Here is a 21,942-nt window from a genome sequence, read left to right on the forward strand (position 1 = left end):
ATTCTCAGGGTGCCACAGCTGTCCTATGATCTGCGACTGGGAATGGGGCAGTGTGGATAGCTTAGGCTCTCTTTTTTATTCTATTTTTCCATTCCATTCCATGTGAGTGTGCATGAGAGAGAGGGAGAGAGATACCCATAAGGCTATATTTTTCAAGATCAGAATCTTACAGGCTCCTATGAACATAGTTCAGCTTATATCCCAAACTCAAAGGCCTAATTATCCACAAGGCCCAGAGGGGAGATATTTGCCATCCCTTTGTCTTCTCTGACTTTATCTTCTACTGTTACACAGGCCCATTATTATGCTTCATTTTCTTCCCCTTTCTTTTGTCAGTTAAAAAAAAATCCCTGAATACATATAAATTAATGAGAACAGGTACTTGATCAGAGGGTTACTTCCTAGTACCTATGCATCTGATTCTTAACTTTGGTCCATCCAGTAGCTTTTGAAGGTCTTTCATTGTCTAGCTGAGGAGCTCCTGGCATTTGAGAAATATTCAGGAAGGAGTTATTGAATTGAATGGGCTCTCCTGTAGGGAAGAAAGCCACTAAGGGTGGGTTTGTTTGTTTGTTTGTTTGTTGGAAGGTGAATGTTATGATCAGATCTGAGTCTTAGAGGAACTGTGAGTTTTAGGAGAAGAGACCCGTGACCAGAAGACCGAGTAGAAAGCTGTAGCAGCTGTTGAGGTGATAGGGGCTTAAACAGGAAAGGGCCCATAGGGAAGAAATGATGGGGACAGAACTGAAAAACAACAGAACTGAAAAAGACACATGAGATGTGGGAGAATGCAGAATAGATGATGACTCTGAGGTTTGTCTTGGAGATGGCGATGAGATGAACATCAACTGACCCATTTTACATAGAGGTTAAGTGATTTGCCCAAGGCCAGTGAACATACTGATAACAGCATTCTGTGTCTTTATTGTGCTAAAAACTCCAGACCAGAATAGTTTCTACTTCATTACCCCCATGGCCTTTTCCCATTACATAAAAAGTTCTTCGCACAGCACATACTCAAATAATTTTCTAAAATGTCATTAAAATTAAGAAGATACTTAAAAGGACATATGAGAAGCCACATTCAACAAGTACAGAAATAAATTAGAGATGAGAAAATATTAAAATACCTGACCTGCGTGGGTATCTGCATAATATTTAAAATGATCTCATCCATTTCGTCCTAGTGTTTGGTGTCCTAATCTGAAATATGAAAAATGTTCTCATAGAAAGGCAGGCGAACTGAAGGAGGATATCTTAATATACAGTGAAATATAAATTAAAAAGCTCTCTAAAGCTATTAGTAAAAGTACTGAAATACATTAGCAGGTGCATGGGTTCAACTTTGGATGAATGTTCTTTGAAATCGGATTCATCACCAAAATTAATCTGAGAGGCGTCAAATCTGTGCTAGGTTAAAGAGGTGAGAAATGGGAAGATTTCATTGAAGTTCCAAATTGTAAAGGGATCAGAATTAATAATCCTCTGTCATGAGTAACCTGAGCACACAGGAGTTTAAGAATCTCATGTCTTGGAAAAGGTTGGGAAAGAAGACTGAAATGTTGCTGTGGAAAGGAGCAGTCCAGTCATCACTTGGATTGATTTGGTTTTAGAAATAACTTCAACTCAACCACAGATAACCACGAAGATAGGTGTCTGTGACTTTCATGTAAGCGGGGTTTATGCATTTCGACAGGCTGGTCAAATCATTCTCCCAGGATGGAGTAGGTACACTATTTTTCTCCCATATATTTAGTTCAGAGCTTCGTGGAGCTGCTGTACTTGAGAAACACTAATCTTCATCTGTCAGTGGTTTCTACTATGGACTCATGTCATGGAAATAAGCATAAAGAGAAGGGGGAGGTGGAGAATACTACAATATGAGAAATCTTTCTCTTCAAATACTTAAATATAACACATACTTTCTTAATCAGAAAGACATATCCCTTGGTCTGTTACGGGCGGGTTTCCATGGTCTGAATGACAGGTTCAGGTTTACCTATGAATGGGACTCATGTGCATTTCTGCACCATAATCTCAAAGGTTAGGGAGAGAGTCCCCTGGCACACTGAGTACACATGGATAGCAATGGGAAGGGATATGGCTGATGAGCCTTTGGAGCTGTGCTTATTATTACCCTTTCTATGGAAAGCAAAGCCGCAGCTGATATTTGAGCCTGCTACCAACTTTGCTTCATGACTTCATGGGATGAGTGACTGTCGTAGCAGGTGGCTGCCTGAGGTTTAGCAGCTCTGGGATTGACATGTCTCCACTGAATCTGAACCTCTGAAGAGTGGAATAGCTGTAGGGAGGACTCAGAAACTTCAAGTCTTCAACTAAGCATTCAGTGCCTCTCCTGCTTGTGCCTGTGTCTCATTTTGATTGTGGTGCCAGAATTTCTTTTAGAGTCACTTGGTATATGGGTCCTTAGTTTTATACCCTATCCAAAGACGATGGCCTTTGGAGGCCGTTCTTTGGAGGATGGCTTCTAAATAGGTTGAAAGAGAAAGGAAGGAAGGAAGGAAGGAAGGAAGGAAGGAAGGAAGGAAGGAAGGAAGGAAAAGAAAATGAGAGAGAAAGAGAAAGGAAGGAAGGAAGGAAAAAAGAGAAAGAAAGAGAGAAAGAAAGAAAGAAGGAAAGAAACCAGCTGTTAATACACCAGCTGTTAATTCTGCTGGCATTAAGCTCCCCCAAGAACTTTGCATGGTTGTCATTCCTTTCATTATTCAGTTATCATCTCCTTCCATCACCACCCAATTTAAAGTTACCAAATGAAAGTATTCACACAGTCACTGTTCATACATAGCATTGCTTGTTTCTCGGCCTCTTCCCCACGAAAACGTAAGCCACCGTGAGAGCAGGGATCTTATTCTTAATCTCTGTTATAACTCCAGTGCTTTTGACTCAGAGTAAATACTTGTTACGATATTTATTGAGTGAGGAAATCAACAGCTTCTAATTATGGTAAATCTTCAGTTCTTACATGACAGTGTTTGAATATGGCAGTGTTTTGTTATGATGGTGTTTGCATAATCAGTTTTCGATCACTTTTAAGTCGTGGCAGTCACAGAGGTGGGTTACTTGGATGATGCTTTGAGAAGAGCCTGCCCTTGAGTTGAAGGCATGCCGTTAGCTGACTGGCTTCCATTGTTAGTGCCATTGGGGTCCTCCTCAGCTTTGTAGAGTGAGGCCAACTCTTCCTGCATAGGCATCCAGTCAAGGACTAAGTATGGTGGGAATACCAGGTCACGTCTACCGGGAAATCCTTGCTTTGGAGTTTCTGTGGGCCAAGACTTTGTCAGGACTGCACCGTGTTCTGAGGCTTTCCCTACCCAATCCTACTTCTTTTGCCCTTTACTTTCTCATAGGTCAGATCTGCATCACAGACTGAAAGCTTTCCCTGCCCCACCCAGCTTCCTTCCCTTTTTACCTTTCACAGGTGCAGTTTCCCAATTCAACGTCCCCCCATTCCTATCCTGTCCTATGATCTGCTTCTCAGAGGGTCCATGCTTTTGTTGGAATTCTTTCTAAAAATATTGGGAGCCACTTTCTCATTTTAATGAACAAAAAAAAGGTTACTTGAAGTCTTTTTGTTGCCTAAAAGATCTCAAACAATCTTTGGGTGTTCATTGGGACATAAGGGATTGTTTTTCAGTCAGAGACACATTTAACTGAAAAGAGGTTTAATTTAGCTATCATTTCGTAAGGATTACCACTTAGCAGGTTGGTTTATTTGGGGCCACACAGGACTTCTGTACAACTGTTAGTTGGGACTTCCTTGGTTAACTAACAAGAACGGGGATGGGGAAACACCAAACATTTACTAAGAGCCTCTTTTGTGTCAGCCTGTTTTAAAGTTTTCCTCTTAATGTTTGTTTTTGGGAGAGGGAGAAAAAGGGAGAGCACATGTGGGAGAGGTGCAGAGAGAGGGGGACAGAGCATCTGGAGCAGGCTCCATCCACACTGACAGCAGAGAAGCTTATGTGGGGCTCAAATTCACGGAACCGTGAGATCATGACCTAAGCCAAAGTCTGATGCTTATCTGACTGAGCCACCCAGGTGCCCCTGTGCCAGACTGTTTTAAAAACTATTGACCACATCTCCTTCAGTTACCACCATGACTTTGAAGATGGGCAACAACATCTTCATTTTTATGAAAGAGGAAATAGAACTTTCTACAGAGTTAGTAACAAACTGTCTTTAGATTATAGAAGTGCTGATGATGAACTCAGGCTTCGGGTTTTCTGACTCCAAAGGCCTTTCTCTTTTCAAACTCACCATGCTGTCTCCATCTGTAAGGGCTCTTTCAATTCAGGATTTCAGACTGGATTTGAAACCAGATAAGAATCGATAAACACATATAGTCTAGAGCAAAATATTTCCAGCTTATGATAAAAATTGGAGCAAACATACATAATACAGCCAACTGGATATATTCCATAGTATGACTTTGTGTTAATTCCAGTCCCTCTTCAGTAAGTGACAACTGAAACTCTTAGCCAAATGTGGCTAAGGGAATTGTGAAGTTTTCAGTCCTTTCCCAGATCCTATTTGTTTTAATTTTTGTCTTGGGTCGGTGGATACTATGGATTGGTTTGCTCTCTACTCACTCCAACCCTCTTCTAAAAGTGCCTCCTTGTCTTTGAGAGAATAGAACACTGATAGTCACGTTTTCCAGACTCCCTTGTGGCTCGGGTTCTGTGTATGCTTATGTTCCATTCATTAGATGCATACATGTGAGGCTTTCATTTGGAATCGATCCCTTTTACTGTCACAGATCATGGTGGAGGCTTCATGGTTCAGGAATGAGTCGTTGTGACAGCAGCTGCCTTGGTGGTCCTTTCCTGGGCTCTGAATTTTGAGGATAATTCTTGAAAGCTCAGCCCAGAATTATCTGTTTACCTGTTTCTTCAGCCTCCCAGTGATTCTGTGAACAATATGTGTATGCAGTATGAAATTTATTTTTGTTTACTCTTTCTTACTGGATTCTGTAATGGCAATTAAGAACTTGGGCTAATGCAGTTCAGAGTCCTAGGACTGTTCTTAGAGGAATGAGAAATTCTTTATATAAGAAGAGCTAATTTGCAAATTGCAGAAAAATCTTGGCTTATCTGTTGGTGGTTGCACACAATTTCCACTTCAAGTATGAGCTTCCATGAACCATATTGCTCTAATTCTTTTTTTTTTATTTTTTTTAACATTTATTCATTTTGAAAGACATTATTCATTATTCATTTTGAAAGACAGAGCACAAATGGGGGAGGGCTAGAGAGAGAGGGAGACACAGAATCTGAAGCAGGTTCCAGGCTCTGAGCTGTCAGCACAGAGCCTGACGTGAGGCTCAAACTCAGGGACCGTGAGATCATGACCTGAGCCGAAGTTGGCTGCTTAACTGACTGAGCCACCCAGGCGCCCCCATATTGCTTTAATTCTTGCCACACTGCAACTCAACTTTATTATTGCACAGATTTATCAGTAAGGTTGGACTTTAGGACCTCAGTTTCCTATAGGGTGCACGTTGCAAAATTCTTGTGGCAGGTGTTTATTGCCAAAAATGAACCCTGTGTTCTGCATTATTTTTTTTCTGGGCTGTTTGCCTGGCTGTTCTGAGGCCTCAGAACTGGTAGAGAGTTTAAAGGCTGTATTTGCTGCGACTCAGTTGTTCCTGGAAATATACCCCTCCTCCTGGGCAGAAGGTCTAGGATGCCAATATGTCTTGCGTCCCTTCCTCAACCCCTCCATCCAGACCCTCCGGCATCTTTCTCCCTTAGCCTCATGATATCACTCCGGTTAAAATTAAATCATTTCATGCCACCTTATTTGGGCTACCAAGCATATAGTCCCATAGAGCATGTGTGAACTCACATTGTAACATACTCTGCTGTGAGATAACATGCGTGCACAGGAAGACTTTGCAAACTGCAAGATGTTATCAAATACTGGCTTTTCTTACTGGCTTGATTCCTGAGCCCTGAGATTTCATAGGGATTCCTCAGCACCTTCATAGGGGGTCAGGCCTTCCCACCTCTCTTTACCTCAAGCAATTCCATTTATAATCTCTTTTATGCTCTGCTGCTAAAAAGTTTGAAAATCGCTGATCTCATCAAACCCTTGGCCTGTGCATGAATCCTCTTTATGACATCTCTTACAGTTGATTGTCCTGCCTTTGCCTGATTACATCCAGTGACGGGGACCTCATTACTTTACCAAGTAGCACATTCTATTTTAGGAAAGCTTGTATTGTTCTTTGTTTCACAATTCTTTAGGCCAAGAGAGAAGAAATCCTAGCTAACTGATCCTGCTTTGGTTTTGGTTAACTGAGATTTTTCTCTGTAAACATTTTTTATGCACAGATAATCATTCTAGGTATTTTGGTGGTTCGTGTCATTATTTGATGCCTTCCTTGAGTAGAAGTGAAGGTAGGTATGTTGCCCCTACCACTTTCATTTGTACATCTTAATGGTGAGAAATAAAATAACCATAAGGTAACACTGGGTGATCATGAGCAATTCACCAGCCAATGTTGTGGTTCATGAGATGTGCAGCTGAGTTAGGGGCAGGACGGAGGCCTATGTTGAGGGTCTACCCTGTGTTCAGCCCATCGTATGTATTTTTATATGAAATTCTTACAGAAATCAATCTTAGGTACAGTTATCTTGAAGCCCAGATACCTTGAGAAAATGGCATAAAATTTCACAGCTAATCAGTAGGGGAGGTGGAATTTTAACCCCGGCCTGTCTCATTCTGGAATTTGAGTTCTTTCCTCTGCTCCAGAAGATAACATCCAGGCTTTCAACTCTGGCCACTACCACAGTTTTTATAACAATACACATTGTTCTGCAGTCAAGAATATCTGCTTAATAAGTGCCTCTTCTGGCCTCAGTTTGCTTACCTGCAAAACGGGGATAATGATCAGAGGTCCCTTACAGGGTTGTTATGAAGAATAAAAACAACGTTTACAAATCTGTACTTTTTGTCTGCCTGTCCCATAGTTAGCACAGGATTTATGATAACTTTCGGTTCTTCTCGTTCTTCCGTGCCATGCTCTTCCCATGAGTGAATTAGGGAGCATGAGGGCATTCACACGTGCATAGCCGAATGAGAAACTGAAGACAAAACGCGTATGTTAGAACGTCTTCGGCCCCTTTTATATCCGGGGGCTTTGCTGCTGACGTAGATCGTGACGCTAGAAGGCAGAGCATGGCCATGGAGACCGGGGCCATGAAGGTGGTAGAGGGGAAACACTGTAGTTGCTTCCAGGCTAAGAAGGACCCCGGAGGATGCACATGGACCCTGCAGTCCAGCATCCTGGGCATGTGGGTGGAAGAGAGGAAGACAGCCCTCTCGATGAGCACACCAGGCCAGTTCAAAGGCATCATCACCGTGGCGGTGGTTTTATCCTCATCTATTTGTGACCCTCTGATATGGGAAACAGATCCATTAAACCAAATAGGACGAAGCTGCAGAGACTGCCTCGCTGGGATGCGGCCCGTCAGGCTGCCGTCTCCCTGCTGGTGCTAATGGACTGCAGTGCGGAATCCTAACCCCCGCGGCCCCGCCGCCCGAACAAGTGCAAGGCTGAGGGCTGCTGAACACCACACGCTTCTCTAATGGATCACAATTACGGAGACAACTGTGCTAAGTAACTTTCCACGATTTGCTCCGAAAACTTGCAGTGTGTTCAATAGCCCTCAAAATTTTTCATTTGGAACCTGGGGTGAGGGGGTATGGCAGTGGTGATACCGAGCTGTGCTAGAATAAATACAGTCAGCTCAAGAGATTTTAGTTTCCCTTTGAAGTGTATAGCGTGTAAAAGAGTTTGGGCTCTTTTAGCTTCATTTGTATCTCAAGGTAGCACCTGGCAGGAGAAGGGAGGGAAATTGCAAAGACAGGACAGGTGCTGGAAGGAACGGGATCTTTCACAAAGAAGCAGGCACCCGCCCTTTTGGGAACAACGCCCTGCGTTTACAAAGCAATGACCTGCCCAGGAATTCTGAGAGGGCTGAGTACAGGAATTGTCCCCTTAGCACCGCCGGTGCTGTGGGGCCAGGTGCGGAGTGTCAAATACAGTCCCCCAAATCCTGGGGACGAAGCAGGGGATGCCGCTTATCTCCATGGACATCCTCGGGAGGACTCCAGTGCCCCCGCCCATTGTCTCTGGTGAGTGAATGGAGCTTCAGAGCTCAGATCTCTGAAAAGAAGCGCTAATTATTTACTCCAAATACCGTCCAGAAGCTAACCCAGATCTGCAAAGTGCCTCGTGTTATTATCACAACCACCCATTCTCAAGTCGCAGCTTTGCACTTCAGAAATAGGTGAAAATGAGATTGGAGGGAGGTGGCTTCTTGGGGCTCTCTCCTGGCACCGGTTCCCTGGCTGTGATTTGTCACTCTTCCAGGGGAACGAATGTCAGCACTTCTCTTTCAGGTGACAGGGAAGGGGGACTAATGATGGCCTCATTCTCTCTGAGAGGCCCCCGCTGCAGTTAATGAGTGCAGCCCGGTGGCCCGGTGGGGAAGGCTGTGGTTGAAGGTGGACAAAGCATTGCTGGGCGTGTGGGGACAAATTTCACGAGTCCAGGAGCAGGCTGAGTGTCTGTAGCTGTCTCCTAGAAGAGCAAAGTTCACTCTTGTAACTCGGGCACCAGCGGTGGGTTCCTTAACCTCAGGGCTCCTCAGCCCTGTAGAAGGCACCGCGGTTGGTTTATCACACAGTGGGGTGGTGTTGCCCCAAGAGGTTGTTGATTTGGGGTTCTCCTTTCGTGGAGGCCAGGGGGAGAAGGAGACTGGGGACATATAAGAACTTCGTCCAGCCTGCTTTGGGCCATGCGTCAGACCCTCAATAGTCAGAAAACCACTAAAGTCATCTCCCTTCTCATCACCATCGTCCCTTCCAGCTGCCCTGCCCGATGCCGCCTCCGTTCAGTGGCCTGTGCTCTTTCCTCCCCAAAGACAGCCTGCTCTTGAGACACTCCTGGCTCTTTCCTGTCACTTGCGTGGTTCTGGCAGCAGGCAGAGGCCCTCCTCCCTTCTCTTTGAGCTTCCCTGGATTGTGTCGCCTTCCACACTGTGCTCAAATTATTTATTTACCTGTCTGTCTGCTCTATTGCCTTGTTAACTCTTCTAGAGAAGCACCCATATCTTATTTATTTTCTCATCCCCAGGGCCTCCAGACAGGAGACGCTCCCTGAAAGTTTGTGAAAGAACAAACGTGCTGAGTCACTTGCACACTGAGTGGGGGTCCCGGCTGCCGTCCCATCCTGCCGCGCATCTTTAACGAAGATACCGTGTGTCCCTGTTTCAGCTTCTTTCTTATCTGTTCAGAAGAAATGGGTGTGAAAGTAATACGGCCCCACCTTGTTAGGAAGTAGCAAACTAGAGACTTCTGCTGATGTCCATTTTCATGTCTGCCCCACGTTGAGATGTCGCTGTGACCGGGGGCCAGCCGGCCTGCTTTAGCCCACGTCGGCACAGATAATCAAACGGTAGTCTCTCTCTGACAGTGCTGATCATAGACACCGTTAAAAAAGAAATGGTCATAATGTAGGTGACTAAGAGAGAGGCCAGCCTTCTGAGTGGCAAGTTAGTAGCTCGGGGCAAACTACAGAGTGGCAGAGACCTTGCCTGGGGGGCATGGCCCACGCCTTCCAACGGCTGTGGGTGGGGGGGCTGTTGGGAGACAGAGGGCTGAGGTAGACAATCATCTACATTTTATTAAAAATAATTGGAGAAGTTTACAGACTTTTTTTTTTTTGCAAACATGCAACTGTCAGGCATGGGTAGAAAAGGAACGTTTTCCAAATTGTGAGAAATTCGAATGTCGTGGCAAAAAAAAAAAAAAAAAAATCAGGAGTCTGATGATTAAATGTAGAGAGCTGTCATCTCGGCATTATATTAAAATAACTCGCCTCAAGCAAGTGCACAGTATTTCTTCCTTTCAATCTGTCATTTCTCGGGAGGCCCTTGCCCCGGTTGGCTGCTCCGATGGCTTTGTAGCCAAGGCAGTAACAGCAACTGGGACGCTCCGGCTTTCTGGGGGTGGGCTGGGGGGGCGACGTGGGGCGGGGTGGGAAAGGGGGGGCTCATTCACCGTGTGGCCACAGCAAGCCCTTGGCAGAGCTCCTGGTTCTTTGTGACTTGCTGGGGCTCCGTGGCATCGGAAGCTTCAAGCAGCACCCTAGCAGGTGCATTATTTTCAGCAGTGCTCCTCAGACAGTGGTCAGGCTGCAGGCAGAACGAGTTGCATTTGTTTATGAAATCTGTTGCTTAATAGGACCATCAGCGTCTCATTGCAGCCTCCAGTCACGATACTTTTAATGATGTCCACACTGTGCCGCTTTCACATGCAAACCGGGTGGGAGCAGAACGATGGGAAAAAGCTTAAATTGGCAGAAGAGAGGAGGGCGACGCTGGGGGCTGGGTTGGGGACGATGTCCCCGTCTCCGCTCCGTGGAATAGAGCAGATGTGTCTCCGCGTGTGTCTCTTGCCTCTTGCTTGGGCTCAAGTGGCCATTTAGCCTCCTTACCTAGTCACGTGTTTCCTGTGCATCCCAGGGTAGCCCCTCCTGTTGCTCAACTTCCCTGATGCCTGAGCTGTAACATAATGACGGGGCCTCATCGACTCTGGGAAATTTTCACGATAATAGCGCTTCCGTTTGTGCGACATTTTGGCCTTTGGAAACACATCTGCATCTAAATCTTGTCTCTAACAAAGGGGAGGCCGAGCGGATTGGACAGCACTGGTGTCTTACATTTGCCCAGCCCTTCCTGGTTTACAGGGCCTGTCTACACACACTGAGGCTTAGCCGGGCTCTGATTCTTATGACGGTTTTCTCCATAACACAGAGGAAGACAGCATGGCCAATCACTAAGAGGGTGGGATTTAGGCTCCGGTCTGTTCTCTTGCTTATGTCTGTGTGACCTTGGACCAGGGACCTTACCCTGGCAGAGCTCTGACTTCTTCTGTAAAATAAGGACAATCATCACATGCTTAGAGGTTATTCCCAGGGTTAAATGCAATCATACAGAAGTGAAGCATTTCGTAACAACTGGTACCTATTATTATCGGTGGCAGTGTTAGAGAAATACAGATTACGAGGCTTGGCTGAAGGCACCATGGCCAGGGCCGGAATTGCACATGCCTGGTTCCTGGAGAGCCAGGTCTCCTGAGTTCTCCCCGCCTTCTTCCCTGCCCTTGCTGTCTCTCCAAGCACCCAAGGAGTGTGCAGATTTTCCACCTTTCAGCAATTCCAGAGCCAGCCAGCCTGTGAGGATATAAAAAGCAACTGAAGAGCCTGCAGAAACGCAGGTGCAGTTTGGGGTCCCTCTGCCAAAAGTGCAGCCTTTCTTCAAAGCCCTTCAGCGTCACCTCTCCTTGCCTGGCCTGGCTGGCGACGCCGGCGCCCTGCCCCCGCCCTCCCCAACGTTGGCTCTTTCAGCCCAGGGGTGATGCCGCCGGAGCCATCTGAGTCTGAAAGAGGATTCACCTTGACCTTCCTTTTTCCCAGAAGAAGACACAACACAAATGAGGCCATCAAAAGCCCCGCAGTTCCTCCCCCTCAGCGTGTCTCAAAGCCCTCGCTCTGACCCCCATCGATCAGCCGTAAAACATAAAATCAACAGAGTTTTGCTTTTCCGTTTCATGCAGAAAAATGAACACTGACCAGGCTCATCAGCCAAGCTCACGGAAATACGCGGTACAAATGGGAGCGCCCACAGGCTCCTCTCTCAGATCCTCTAAAGCCTCTTCTTTGTCCTGGTCCCAGATGACAGCTGTGGGGCAGGGCGAAGTCCTGCGGCTAAGTACGAAGTTCATCGTCGTCCCGCACAGAGGGTGCTTCGAGCGACTTGGTGACTGACAGCCTGAATAAGCAGTTATTTTTCCAGGCTCAGGTGTAAGAGGCACACGCAGCCCGCTGCCTGACCTTATTCAGCTGAGCTTGGCATCCGGGGCCGGCTCACTGCCACCATTACCTGTTAAGGTTAAAATATCATCGAGTTGATTGATGATGAGGCTCTGATCGTGTTACTCTCCTACTGAAATAATTTTTGACCGGGCTCCCCGTGCCACAGGATCAGGTCCAAACGCCTCCCTGGGACATTCATGGCGTGTCATGGTCTGACCCCAATCTACCCTCCCAGCTGTAGTTCTTATTACGGGGCTTCGTGAGCCCTGGGATGCAGACAGGCTGAACTGCTCCGTGAGTCTGTCCCGTGCTTTCCCACCTCTGTAGTCACTTACATTTTTCCTTCCTCTGGGGTGCTCATTTTCCTGACTGTCCATGTGTGTCGTAGGCAGCGAGGGCTGCTGTAACCACACCATAAGCTGGGCGATCTAAATTTTTTTTTTTTTCAACGTTTATTTATTTTTGGGGACAGAGACAGAGCATGAACGGGGGAGGGGCAGAGAGAGAGGGAGACACAGAATCGGAAACAGGCTCCAGGCTCTGAGCCGTCAGCCCAGAGCCCGACGCGGGGCTCGAACTCACGGACCGCGGGATCGTGACCTGGCTGAAGTCGGACGCTTAACCGACTGCGCCACCCAGGCGCCCCTAAGCTGGGCGATCTAAACAGCAGACGCTTACTCTTGCGGTTCTGGAGGCCGGCGAGTCCAAGAGCAAGGCTTCCGGCAGGCTCAGTTCCACAGTGAGGACCCTCTTCCTGCTGTGTCCTCACAGGTGGAGAGAGGGAGCCTCTTCCCCTTCCTATAATTATGGGCACTAATCCCATCATGGCAGCCTCCCCCTCATGACCTCATCAAAACCGAGTTACCTCCCAAAGGCCCCACCTCCATTCACCGTCACGTCGGGGGTCAGGGTTTTGAGGTATAAATTCTGCGGGAATACTAACGTTTGGCCCACAACCATGTCTAAATCCCCTCTACTCTTCAAGCCTCATTTAAAATACAATCTCTTCCATGAAGAGGAGACTCCTGTTTCCTCCAAGTATAAATAATTTCTCCTCTTCTCAACTCCTATAACCCTTTGCATACACCCCTGTCTTTGGACATTTATGCTTTCTGTTGTACATTATGTTTTATATGTGCTTTCTTTTCTTTACAAGATTCTGAGCTCCTTGAGGGCAGGGGCTGTAACTCTATGTTATGAATCACGGGCATTTGGCCAGAGTCCTTGACGTCCATGGAGCGCACTTAGCAAGTAAGTAAATAGATGCTCCCATCTGCAGGAGAGCCTCGTGTGGGCTACCCCAGGGCCTCTGTGCGTGATAAGTGCATTGTGAAAGTCAGGTATTGTGACCTCTTGTATCTGGCGGGCTGTTCAATAGTTTACATGTAACCCCCGAGTTGAGGGATTCATCCAGTATGGTTTTCTAGACTGTTCTTTAAGGGGATGAAGTATATATCACTCTCCCATATCAGTGAGGAATCTTGTGGTCACATACACGCATACACAACCCCACGCTGACATGGGAATGGCTTGCCCAAACTCTCTTTAAAATAATCTGCTCTTGGGGTGCCTGGGTGGCTCAGTCGGTGAAGCGTCTGACTTCGGCTCCAGTCATGATCTCGCGGTTCGTGAGTTCGAGCCTTGCGTTGGGCTCTGTGCTGACAGCTCAGAGCATGGAGCCTGCTTCACATTCTGTGTCTCCCTCTCCCTGCCGCTCCCCTGCTCATGCTCTGTCTCTGTCTCTCTCTCTCTCTCAAAAATAAACATTAAAAAATTAAAAATTGCACTTTAAAATGATCTGCTCTTGAGTGCCGCTTGAGGTGTTAGTATCAAAAGAATCCATAAACAACATTTGTGAGGTATTAATGATTCTAACGCTATTGATTCCTGACCATAACATTGAGACCTAACATGGTATCACGGGCCCCGAAGATCATAAGACATTATCCTTACAGGAGATCCTGATCATGCCGTACAGTTTTTCTAGGAACTGGCCTTTCGGAGCACGTGAGGGATGCCTAACGATTGTGACCTCTGCCACCACCACTCTTGGGAGTGAATATGTCTATCCATCTTTTATTCAAATGGGCTCCAATTATTAATTTTACTTACAGCACCCATTATGTATTCTGCTGGACATACATAAGGCCCAGGAAGCTCAGGTGCCCTGGGTATTTTCTAACTTTGACTACCAACATAGTATTACCTGCGTGTTGTTATTCTCTAGAGTGAAATAATCAAACTACAAATTCTTGCGGCAACCCGTAAATGAAACTGTGTTGAGGGAATGTGAACTCTGTGTTCTCGAGGAAGCGGTTCTTCCTGCCACGCCAGGGCTGCTCTGCCTTTGCATAATCGCAGGCGGAGGGAGAGGTTCGCCCGGCAATATTTAAATTATATATATTTCCATTTCGTTAATGAAACACCACCAAAGTTCAGGAGCCGACCTGACTGCTGATTCCCTTGCACCAAAAAAGCAACTGGGGCATAAGGAGCAACAGAGATGACCTTTAGCTAAAGGGTTGCGAGTTATATTACCAGTCATCGCTGCTCAAACACCAAGCGCCGGGCGCGGGACAGAATACAGAAAAGAATCCTTACCATGGAGCCACTACCACCCGAAGCATGAAGGAGAGAACAAGGAGAGATCGCCTCCTAAGCGTTGGTATTAGAACAGCCGTCCTCCTCCCCGTGCCCCAGAGCGGTGCTTTCTATTTTCATTTCCATGCTAACAAGGTAGACCTGTCCTAGCGTGTGTTCTGAAGGGGTTCTTTCATGCTCGGGGCCTGGGGAGCTTTAACATAGTTAGATGTACTCTAACAGCAGGTTGCCATCAAAAAATTCTATAATAGGATTAAAATAAAAGAGAAATGCACTTGCCGTGGAATGGCAATGATTATTTAACACGTTTCAAGTGCTTGGTGGGAAGGTGCCGCACAAACAGCAGACAGACCCGCTGTGTGGGTGTGTTGCCTTCTTAACAATCAGGGTTTTGTGTTGTGATCATGGATTTCGGGAGCTCGGCATTGGAGGGCGTCCAAAAGCTGTACAGCGAGGCTCTGGGAAAAGTCACTGTTGCTTTCGGAGATGATCATATTGATTTGTGCTTGCTTATACGCTTGCTGTCTGTCCACCCCACTTAGAAGGGAGGGGATCTGTCTGCCTCGTTCACTGCTTAATTCCCAGTGTCTACACACATCACAGAACCTCCATGAATGTGAGTTATACGACAGAAGGGGTTCCAAGCGTGGGCTCTATGGTCAGATTACTAAATGTGACTTTGGATAAGTTTCTCAGCGATACTCAACAGCGGTTCTTTTGTCCTTAAGATAGGGATGATGATACAATGATTTTCTGGCACTCTTGTTAGGACATCTAAAACAACTAAAGCAAGGCCCCGATCTCCACATCTGGCACACTGGGTGCCACAGACAGCTGTTTGGAGTGGGCATGCTAGGTGAACCTCAGCTTCAGGATCTGTGGCAACAGAAATGCCTTAGGAGGTCTCTGCTGCTTTCTGCCTCACTCTGAAGATTCATCACGCGTGGCCTCTAGAGAGATAGCCGGTGGTGATGGTACCAGAGGGAAGGAGAGACTCTTAGAATATGCCCAAAGGGGCTTTGGGGTGGGCCAGTTGGACCCAATGCCTGAAACTCACAGCTTCAGGGTCATCCCTGGACACAAGGAGGCTGACCTACCTCAATGGAGCAATTATTTCTCGAGTCTGGAGAAAGGGCCTTCTGGATGGTCATGTGCTTGGGGTCGTCAAAATCTACCTTATCTTGAACTCCTTGTCTGTATGAGCTTTATCTTGCCATCTCAGGCCACATCTCCAGTCATTCTTGCACCTGCAAGGTTTCCGTGTCTCCTGGCTCTTTTTCTTTAGTTTCTGTGTTGGTAATTCTCTATTTGCCCCACCTCACCAGATGGCTTTCCTTCCTTTCTCTGTCCTACTCTGTGTCCCTTGGAGAATTGGCCCCCACATCCTGTCTCCCCCTACCCCCTTGCCCTTTGGTTTCCAGTTGGATTCTGCCTGTGGGAGGCATGGGAAAGAGATCAGAGAGTGGAAGAGAAGGTAGACTGGGGGCTTTTCTCCCCCATAGGCTCCCCACTGTGGCACCACCTTTATCCCTCCACCATTACAGCTCCTGCCTAATGGCCCTTGCTTCAAGGCTCTAGCACTCTTTGGACTCTGTTAACACTATTTACTGCCATCGCCCTTTCAGACCTAGGGATGGAAATGGTTGCCTGCTGTGGTCAGTCTCTTGGGGCCCTGCCGCTCTGTAGTTCTCTTCACTGTGCTCAGACCTCTACAAACAGCCCCTTCATCCAGCCTCTTCATCTGAATGGAAGTCTGTCGCCTGCCCGGACATTGACTGATGAACCCTACGAAGGCATCCATCTTAAAGAGACCTCAAGGTACTGTCCTTTCTCTCTCCCTTTTTTTTTTTTAACTGCAAACTTTCTGCAAACATTCTCTAAATACTTAGGGCATCCTTCTTGGTTCCACCATATCCTCGCTCTTCACTTTCTGAGAGCTCTCACCCATCTCCCGTGCACTCAGCTGTATCTGCCACGGGTTGGTGATCATCAAATTCATCCAATGACAGGGGTGCCTGGGTGGCTCAGCTCATGATTTCGCGGTTCACGAGTTCGAGCCCCGCTTCAGGCTCTGTGCTGACAGCACAGACACAGATGTCTCCCTCTCTATCTGCCCCTTCCCCGCTTGCACGCTCTCTCTCTCAAAATAAGTAAACATTAAAACAATTCGTTCAATGAATAAATATCAACAACTATTTATTGAGCATCTGATATGTGCCGAGCACCGTTGTAGGCTTGGATGAACTAGTGAACAGATGCTCAAGGATTCATGCCCTTATGGGGCTTACATTTTGGGGGGATCAAATCTGTGCTCTTAGCTCCTCACTGGATCTCCAGAGTTGTAGTTCTGGTTTCCCACTGGGTGTCCCACGAGCCCCACAAGCTTAACACATTTGAGCCCAAAATCATTGGACTCAAACCTCAAACTCATCTCTCCCTTGTCAGGTATGGCATCACCCCCGAGTTTTATCCACGTTCTATCACCTTCTCCTTTCTCTCCAGCTCCAATCAGATTCTTTCGATTTTGCCTTGGATGTCTCTCCAAAATATCTCTTTTACTCCCCATTTTGAATTCTCTGTCCACAGGTAAGGCTCTCAGCCTCTGTCACTGGACCAGTGCAATGGCCCCTTACCTGGTCTGCCTGTCTCTACCTTCTTTCCTTTGCTCATCACCACTGTGAAAGTTAATCTCTCGATGACTTCATTGCTTGAAGAACTCTGCCAGCTCCCCATTGCCACACTTCTTGGCAGGGCATTCGGTTTCCAACTGAAATGGGTCACCTGGCTTCTGCAGCCTCAACACCCACGATAGACTTGGATGGCCTTCTACCTCTGCTCTCTGCACCTGCATAACCACCCTAGCCCCCTGGCCTTTGCTCAGGCCCTTTCCCAAGATTACCATCACTTCCCTTACCCCCTTTCTTGTCAGCCAAGTCTCTTCAGAGAACCTCTGTGAGGTTTTCCCTGACCCTTCCCACCAAAATTAATTACCCTGTCTTTTTTACTTCCATAGTCTTTGTTCTTTCCACTTACCGCATCGTTACATAGTTATATAAGCGCTGTGTCTCCTTCTAGCCTGAGAGCCCTTTAAACCCAAGACATGTGCTTAGGGTCATCAGAATCTACCTTATCTCGAACTCCTTGTCTGTATGAGCTTTATCTTGCTATCTCGGGCAATCTCCCCAGTCATTCTTGCACCTGCAAGGTTTCCATCTCTGTTTCCATCTTGCCGTTTCGCACAGGGTTTGGTGTGGAATTGCCAGGGCATATTATGTTATCCATTAGAAATGGGTAACCCTTACCATCGTGCACTCGTTAGCAAAGGCACTTTCTAAGCTCCTAACTCCTCTTCTTGCCACCAGGCTAGTCCACTGTGGGTAGCTGCTGTTGTGGTACCTTATCTGCAGAACATATCCATGCCTCCTGTTTGTCCCCTGATATCTATCACAACAGCGAATTGACCTGGTAGCCAATAGCTAGAGGAGCACTCGAGATTTAGCAAGCTGAAATAATCTTTGGACCTCTGCTTTGTGTTATGAATTGTATCTGTTTAGTTATGTATGTAATTTATTATTACATACAGATTTGTAAGGGTGCCCTTTATGGCCCCAGAGGTCAGGAAAGTAGAGCCATTTGGGGAAGGACCCCAGAGGCAGAAGCTACAAACATAAACTTCATCTATGTGCAATTAAAACGTTGCCAAAGCCCTGAGGCTGCTTGTCTAGCTGTGTGCCCTCTTCCTTATTCTCCCACCCCAGGCTGCGGGGACTTTTATCCCCTTTCAGGTCGGCCCTGGATTGGCTAGGACGGCTGTGGGCCACCTCACCTGCAGTGGGGAGAGAGGAGACAGACAGGGATTAACACCAGGTAGTGGTTCCTGTGATCGATATCTGCCTGGAGGCAGCCCTACTAATAATAACCTGGCCAGAAGCATTACCGAAATCCTCTGCTCTGGTTCCCAAACAGCTTGGGAGTTGGGCCAGACCAGGCCTCTGCTGTTTGTATTGCCAAATTTTAAAGTGCTGTGAGGTTGGAGGTTGGCTTCAGATGTCGAATTTCTTTTTCCGGGGTGATCAGATCAACTTCGTTTCTAAGTTCAAGCCCAATCCTCCCCCCGCCCCCCAAATAAACACCAACCAACCAACCAACCAGACAACAAGGTTTGATGAGCCGGCACCAGGGAGAAAGCCTTCTCTGGAGCTGCCTTTATGGGGTTGACCTGAGGCTACCCGTACATCCATAAAGTGCCCACCCCCGGCATCAGATGATCCCGGCGAGGGGCAAAGCCCACAGGTCGCCGTGCCGGGCTAGAGCCTGTGCGAAGACGCAGCGGGCCGGATGCCTGGAATGGATGGGAGACATGTGGTGCCCATTCCTCTCAGTCGGTAAAATGCTTTCAACTGATTTTGATTTTCTGAAAGTGAATTTGGTAGCACATTGTGAATCCACAGTATACATGTGCCCGTGTTTCAGCACAAGGTAGACTTCCAGCAGCTGAATGAGTTCAACTGGCCAACGACCTCCCAAGGGGAGCTCGCATGCAGGGACTGTTTCTGACACTGGGGGACAGTGCCCCCCAAGTCCCTTCCTCTTACCGAAGGAGGACTCTGGGGGAGGTTTCAAAACATAGGAGAGGAGAGAGCAATGAAATCACACCTTTCGAAACATGAGAGGCAGGGGTGCATCTGATCCCGTATTCTGCTTTCCCTGCAGCCGGTTCCCAGTTCCCGGTTCCCGGGATGAGACTGGGCAACGAATACAATGTCAGTCGGGTCTCCAGTGCGCTCCAAAATGCATTCTCCTCAGCCACGGAAGAAATTCCAGGAAGAGCTTAACGGGCAGAGCCAAGGAATTGTTAAAAATGCAGAAGTATCGACCTTATTTTCCTTGCAATATTAGGGCTGAGTATGACACAACCGATTTGTTTTAATCCGTTCCTCGGACGAAGGAGATAAAAAGACTGAGAAATAGGTCAATGTCTTCAGCTTCTTTCAGGTGCCTGTGGAGGATGAGTGAAATTACCGTGGTTCTGCCGTGGCTATCGTTCCATTTGTATTGCCATATGAAGTCACAATGCATTTTTCACACGAGGCTGTATGGATTTGAGCCTACGTATCCTTTTATTTTAATGTTGCAAATTTATGTAATAAGTGATGACTTTTAGATGCAAATATCGAGCGTCTACCATTCGTTTTCTCTCAGTAATCGTAGCTTGAGTAAATTTCTCCAAGTGAATATTTGCTCGCCCCTTGGAAAGCCCCGCTCTCCAACACACGTCTGCTGAATGAGCCGCCTGGGAAATACCCACTAGATGGCAGTGTCACCGCACAGCTGAAGAAGATCTGGTCTGGCGATAAAGAAAATAAGGCTAGTTTAGGTCGCAGCCGTCCTGGAAAATCCAGAAGGTGGCAGATTTTAGCTATTTATGAAAGCACAGTGAAAGAACAATGCTGCCTTTTAGAAAAATTATTTTTATTTATCTTTCCAGAAGGAGCGATTATGAGCTGAATAAAATCATCTGTGATACTTAAAATATTGGAAACGGTTTCACACTTTTTTAGAGCCCGTACTACAAGCTGAAGGACCAGCAAAGCTCCCCGTGACACAAAATCAAGGTGAAATTGACCAATAAATTGAGAACTCCATTACAGGAACAATTTCCCCGAGTTTGAGTCATGGTGTTTGAGTGATAACCTAAACCTGTCTAAACTTTGTGGAACATTCAAGGCGAAGATGGAAGGAGATAGCGAGGCACACCGGAGGAGGCAGAAGACAGCAGTGTGGGTGCTGATGTTTATATATTTCCGCCAACTTTTCCAGGCTCCCCGAGGACTTTCGGCAGACCGGCGCTTTAGAGTTCAGTTCTTTTCAAGGTTACTGATTACCTGAAGGGATCCTGGTTTTAAAAATGAAAAATGACAGCTTGAATACAATAGTCCAATTCAGAGGGATCACGTACCCTAGGCAGGTTTGCCGGCCACTGGGAGCGTTGGCAATGAATGCAAAACCACGTCGTCCATTTTGTGGAGGACACTGCCATAGTTTCAATTCCTCCCCCTGATCACCTCCCGCACCTGGGGTAAGTGTGTGCTCGCTTATTCTAAGGGAATATCCATTTCCTGGTTTGGCCCCAAGCAGTGTGGATGAGCTTGCTTTCTCACCTCCTGCAGGAAATACACGTTCATGGGGAAGGTGTCAGGGGTGGGGGAGCAGGACTGCAGGACAGCAGGATGGCAGCTAGGAAGTCATTCGTCTGAGTGACAGCTCTACATGGCTCTTGGCACTCCAATATGTCAGGGAACGGGTGTTCTGACTGGCATCATTTATCTCATTTAAATATTCCAGAGAGAGTAGCCTCCTTACTCAAGTTAGATTCATTTTCAGCTTCGTGCTCTAAAAGGGCCTGGCATCCTCTTACAAATGGAGGGAAGAAAAAAAAAAAAAGAAAAGAAAAAAGGAAAAGAAAGGAAGGGAGAAAGGAAAAAAAATGGTGAGGAAATGCAGCAAGTGAGTGATATATAAGGTGAACACAGAATTCAATATCCAGGACGAGGACACATACGTCTTGGATCCCAGATATATAGCTCAGAACTGATGGAGAAATGGGCAGGAAGAGAGATAATCTTTATCTCTGCTCCCAAGCCTTTAGAAATACCCGAGGCTAAATCACCCTGAGAAGAAAGTAGGAAATGAAGGCTGCTCCAAGCCACCCATGAGACTTTAGAGAACAGGCCACTGGCTGAGCACATTTCTCTCTCTCTCTCTCTCTTTTTCTTCTTCTTCTTCTTCTTCTTCTTTTTTTTGTCTGAGTCACGCCCTGAGTTCAGCTGGTATATGGAAACAGTGGTAAAATGTTCAGGTCCAGCCTAAGATTCTGGCTTTCAGTTTTATTCAGGGAGGATCGCTGGACGTTTACTTGGATTTCCCATCTGAAATCTTTGCAAAGTGCTGGGTGGGCGTGTGGTGTTTGCCACAGCCTATCTCGTTCCTTGGAAAACCATGTTAGAACATTTGGTTTTTCCCCTAATGTTTCAAATGGCTGCTCATGTATGTGTGAGTTTATGTCACAGTCTTTTGGATAACTACACAATCTTTTGGATAACCTGCTTTTTTTTTTTTTTTTTTTTACAGTTAGTCAATCACTGCAGCAGGCTTTGAACAGTTGGGAATAATAATTGCTACAATGATGAGAACAAACTTTGGTGCTCGAAAGGAAGTAGTCCATTCCACATTATATGATATTCTGTATTCAGTTACTATATATTCGTCGTCTACAGAATTTGCACCTGCTTCCCCACAAAGAGGGTGTATGATTGAAGAAGTGAAAAGGGGCTCAGGAAATGCTTTGGTAGGCACTAGCTTGTGAAGCATGAAGTCCATTATCTACATTGGTCCTAAGAATCCTATAAGTCCCATCACGGCCAAACCAATCCATT

The 21,942-nt window shown here is 46.6% G+C and overlaps 1 protein-coding gene across 1 annotated transcript in view; it reads left to right on the forward strand.

Annotated features, from left to right (window-relative positions):
- The window catches only part of LOC102901884 (protocadherin-8-like), a 43,989-nt gene extending 34,077 nt beyond the window's left edge, over window positions 1–9,912 (forward strand). Inside the window, 1 exon segment of the mRNA XM_045053734.1 lies at window positions 9,164–9,912. The gene's annotated coding sequence lies outside the window, so the exon portion shown is untranslated.
- The last annotated feature ends 12,030 nt before the right edge of the window (window positions 9,913–21,942 follow it).

The sequence above is a fragment of the Felis catus genome, chromosome A1, assembly GCF_018350175.1.
Source record: "Felis catus isolate Fca126 chromosome A1, F.catus_Fca126_mat1.0, whole genome shotgun sequence".
Lineage (NCBI taxonomy): Eukaryota > Metazoa > Chordata > Mammalia > Carnivora > Felidae > Felis > Felis catus.